The sequence below is a fragment of the Laetiporus sulphureus genome (genome assembly GCF_001632365.1).
Source record: "Laetiporus sulphureus 93-53 unplaced genomic scaffold LAESUscaffold_12, whole genome shotgun sequence".
Lineage (NCBI taxonomy): Eukaryota > Fungi > Basidiomycota > Agaricomycetes > Polyporales > Laetiporaceae > Laetiporus > Laetiporus sulphureus.
Genome location: NW_024468521.1, coordinates 636,929 through 642,254, shown reverse-complemented (window position 1 = coordinate 642,254; position 5,326 = coordinate 636,929).

Here is a 5,326-nt window from a genome sequence, read left to right as displayed (position 1 = left end):
TGCAGGAAGCCAGGACATGAAGCAAATCAGTGTCCCATGACGTCTTCCAAAGAAGATCCCCATCAAACAAGAAAGAAAGATGGAGTCTTATGGAAGGCATCAAACAAGGCGCAGGAACTCGCACAAAAGAAAGCACTCGAGAAGAAGAAGAATTCCAAGAAGAAAGTGACGATACCATCGTACCTTCTCAAGTACAAGCGGATTTTCGAAGAAAAGGCATCGGAACGGTTACCACCGCATAGATCTTACGATCACAACATAGACTTCAAGCTGGACTTTGCTCCTAGACGAGGAAAGGTCTATAACCTATCAAAGCCGGAAGAAGAAGCTATGAATGCCTTTATCGACGAAAACCTTGCAAAAGGATATATTCGTCCTTCGCAATCCGCAATGGCATCACCTTTCTTCTTTGTAGGAAAGAAAGACGGCGGGCTACGTCCATGCCAGGACTACCGCTATGCGAATGAAGGAACAATTAAGGATGCCTATCCACTCCCACTCATATCGGACCTAATGGATCGACTCCGCCATGCCAAGTATTTCGCGAAGCTTGACATTCGTGGAGCATACACCAATGTCCGAATTCGTCAAGGAGATGAATGGAAGGCTGCCTTCATCACCAAGCGAGGATTGTTCGAACCCACAGTCATGTTCTTCGGAATGTGTAATGCACCGGCAACCTTTCAGCGAATGATGAATGAAATCTTCGCAGAAGAAATCGCTGAAGGGTGGCTACTATGCTATCTGGATGATATCCTCATCCTTGCCAAAAGCGAAAAGGAGTTGGAAAAGAAGCTTGAACGAGTCATTAAGAAAATGGTCGATAATGATCTCTATCTCAAGCTGGAGAAATGCGTATTCAAGACTATGCGCACTAAATTCCTAGGACTAGTTCTCCTTCCAGGACGACTTCAGATGGACCCAGCAAAAGTCAATGGGATCATCAAATGGGAAGCGCCAACTGGCGTAAAAGGAGTGCGAGCATTTCTGGGATTCGCCAACTTCTATCGAAAGTTCATCCGGAACTATTCCGAAATTGCAAGACCCTTAATTAATCTTACGAAGACCAAGGGCGGGAATGTGTTCCATTGGACAAGCAAAGAACAAGCCACTTTCGATTATCTCAAAAGCGAGTTCGGCAAGGCACCAATACTGGTTATGCCAGACAAAGACAAGCCTTTTGTCATCGAAACCGATGCATCGGACTTCGCTACAGGAGCAGTCCTCATGCAAAAAGACGATAACGGTGATCTCCATGCTTGCGCATATTATTCCAAGTCGCTCTCCGATCTGGAACGCAATTATCAAATCTACGATAAGGAGCTCCTAGGAATCATCCGCGCACTTAAAGAATGGAGACACTATCTCGACGGAACAAAGGAGCCATTCCTTATACGCACAGATCATAAGAATCTGACGTACTTCAGGCAACCGCAGGACTTGAATCCAAGACAGCGAAGATGGCAACTCTTCTTGTCTATGTTTAATTACAAGATTGTCCATACGCCGGGATGACAAATGGTGCAAGCGGATGCACTTTCACGGTTGTCCGAATTAGATAATCACCAGGATAACAAGTCACCTGCAATCCTGCTACCCGACGATCTCTTTATTGGTGCTATCGATACAGATATGGCGGAACAAATCCGACAAGCATTAACAAAAGATCCGTCGGTACTTGCGTATAAGGATGGTCTAATGGAAGAACTTCCAGTTCCACGAGGAATGACAAAGGACGACATCAAGGATGCTGACAACGGTTTAATTACCATCCATGGACGCGTCTATGTCCCAAACAATACAGCCTTGAAGAAGGAAATTGTTCGACGATACCATGAGGCCACTCCTCATGGTCATCCAGGAATCTGGGTTACACATCAGCTAGTGCGCAAAGATTTCTGGTGGCCAGGAATGTATCGCTTCATCCAAAGTTACGTCAATGGATGCGCCACCTGCCAGCAATCCAAAGCTGTTCGAAATAAGGTCAAAGTTCCACTACAGCCCATCGGCCCTTCACCCAATGCGCTACCTTTCAAGCAAGTTAGCGTGGATTTTATTACAGATCTGCCGAAGAGCGAAGGCTTCGATTCCATAATGGTCGTGGTAGACCATGGGCTTAGTAAGGGGTTAATTCTATGTCCCTGCAAGAAGACGATCACTGCATCGGAAACCGCCGAGCTATTCAGACGACAAGTTTGGAAACGTTTCGGGTTACCCGATAAGATCATCTCTGATCGTGGAACGCAATTCGCATCCAAGGTATTCCAAGCGTTGTGCACTGCGCTCAAGATCAAGTCGGCTATGAGCACAGCCTATCATCCACAGATGGATGGTGAAACGGAGCGAATGAATCAAGAATTGGAAACATATCTTCGAATGTACTGTGCGGAGCAACCGCATCGATGGAATCAATTCCTATCCGAAGCAGAATTCGCGCACAATCTTCACACTCATTCAGTAACAAAGAAGTCACCATTCGAAATATGGTATGGCTACGAGCCCCGAGGAATGCCAGAACTGTTTCCTCAAGACGAGATCCCCGACGTAGATGCAAGACTCAAGCTTCTCAGCATGGTCCACAAGGAGGCCACAGAAGGAATCGTCAAGGCAAAAGCCCGTGTATCTGCCAGGATCAAAAGAGGATCTCCGACGTTCAAGAAAGGAGACAAGGTCTGGCTGGAAGCCACCAATTTGAAAAGGCCTTACAAATCGAACAAGCTAGCGCCGAAACGAGAAGGACCCTTCAGGATCAAGGAGGTTCTGGGACCTCTCTCGTTCAAGTTAGACCTTCCTGCGACATGGAAGATCCATCCGGTGTTTCATGCTGCGCTGCTCATGCCATATCGGCAGACCAGTACGCATGGGGAAAGTTATTCAACACCGCCTCCGGATCTTATCGAAGGAGAGGAAGAATTTGAAATTGAGTCTATAATTGGACATCGGCTACGGCGCAGCAAGAACGAATATTTGGTAAAATGGGCTGGATATCCACTCAGCGAAAGGTCGTGGGTAAAAAAGGCAGAAATGGGCAATGCAGGAGAGCTGCTGAACGAGTATAAAAGGGAGCACAACTTGGCCTGAACCCTCAGCCCATGCCCCAATGCCCGTTCAACATCCCGAGTTTCTTGAATCTGCTATCACCACTTTCGCGCATCTTATCGAAGTTCTCGAAGACGTCGAATCCCACTCCTCCCACGATCATTGTTACCAGGTCTTCCAACAGCTCGGAGTCTATCTCGCCATCAGAGGGGCTGGATTCGCCATCGAGGATCTTGCCGACTTCGACCATATCAACGTCGAGTTCAACACGACCCATCCAAGTCATGATGAACGATCTCATCGAGAGAGCAGACGACGTTCACGAAGTCCACCTCCTGGACAACTTCAGGTCAACTCGACGACAGCCATATCTAACCCCCCGTCCCAGCGGGCTAATCAGAATTTCATACCCGTTTCCCTTCCAAACGGACAAGCCGAAGGTAACACTAGAGGACGACGTCGATATCGACCTAGACGGAACATGGGGAACGTTCATGAGAATGAACTACCCAATGTACCTAACGGAGGAACTCCACCTGCCCCGGCTAGAGCCAGATCGACGCTGGACTATCCTAACAGCCGTCTACGCTGGCCTTCCAGTGGGAATCCTCCCACCATCGTACGCTCTAGATCATCCGCTACACTTTGATATCTTACCGGCAGCACTCTCATTCGCTCTGGATGCATTCAGTGTCGTACACGGTACCGTATCAAGGATAATGACAATACCAGTGGAAGAACGCACGGGAATGGCCAACATTCACATCATGGACTGGTATGAAGAAGAAGAACGGCTGCTCGAAGGTATAAGTAGCGGCCCCCCTTTTCCCCTACTGGACCATCGCCTCCTCCTACTCGAGTGGGAACTCTACGAGGAAATCTACTCTTGGGATACAGAGAATCGCCCCGCTCTACCACCTCCACCAATGTCGCTCAACATCCGTGTCACCACCACCGTCACTCGTAGCGCATCCGAGCCAGGGCTCCTCATCGACAGTGACGGAGACGACATCCCGCTCCTGAACAACATTAGCGACGAAGCACTGGCCGAGTCATGGAGAAGTGCACGATGGGGAGACGATGAAGACGAGACAGGTCGATGGACGACGGGAGGATCTTGGACGACGGGGAGACCTTGGGGCGGCGACGATGAACAGGCAGGGAGTGCCGACGATGAACAACCCGACGACCCTCACCATCCTGGTGCCACCTATCCCTATAACACCACGCCGGAGGACGGATCGCAACCAGCACCCGCTGACACTATCAAGGAGCAGATCAGGTACGCTCGAACGGTCAAGTCCTCGAGCAACCCAGCGGCAGGACAGGTATCGCTTATCGCCCCAGACGTAGCATCACCCTACGATGTCTTCATCGCTACGCCACTAACATTCCTCATGGAATGCGATGGCCATCGTCTCTACGTCCATCGTACGGGCACGGGCGACTTCGCCACCTTCCACGCCTTCGTCTTCACTTGGGACAACCAGAAGGTCACCTGGCACCTCTACTCGGAGGACTCACCTCATCGCGTCTTCAGCCAATGGGTCACTCTGCTCTATCCGCCACCCATCCCAGGCATGCATGACTGGCATCCAACACCCAACCGGACGCGCATCCTCAGCGTTCGCTTCGCGGGCAAGGAAGAAGGCGTCGAGCAATACGAGGTCGAACTGTTCAGGACGTTCTCCGATCAAGTCCACTACGGAGATGCTAAGACACCTCGTGAGTTCACGCCGGTCATCTTCCAACCCCTCGTCGCCATGATCGAGAAGCCTGGGTGGCTTACCGATGGGGTCGAGGCACTGAAGGCAGTCCTTTATGAAGATGGGTCCATCTCGCACTGGGCACCCACCGAGTTCCATCCTCAACCCCAAGAGGATCTCGACGCGGAATGGGAGGTCGTCCCGCATACCACCATCCCAGTCTACGGCTATGTAGGCATCCACGGCGGGCGATGAGGGGTTAGTCTGGTGAGTGGTCGTCAAGGGTCTTGCCGGTTGGAAGGGGGAGCTTGTGTTACGGTTTCAGCGCTTCATGGTCACGTGACAGTTTACATTGCACGTGACACTTACTATTTATGGTTCATAGGTCTTGTGGACATATGCTAGGGTTAGCAGTTTTCGTTTTCACGATTTACTCACTCAGGCCATGCAAACTAGACCTTCGTGTTTCAGGTTTCTATTTCACCTGTACTAACATTAGCTCGCCAATTACTTGGCTCGCAGCGGTTAGTATTTGTCTCGGTCTATTTCATTTACTTATGAATAGCTGTAGGAGACCCCTT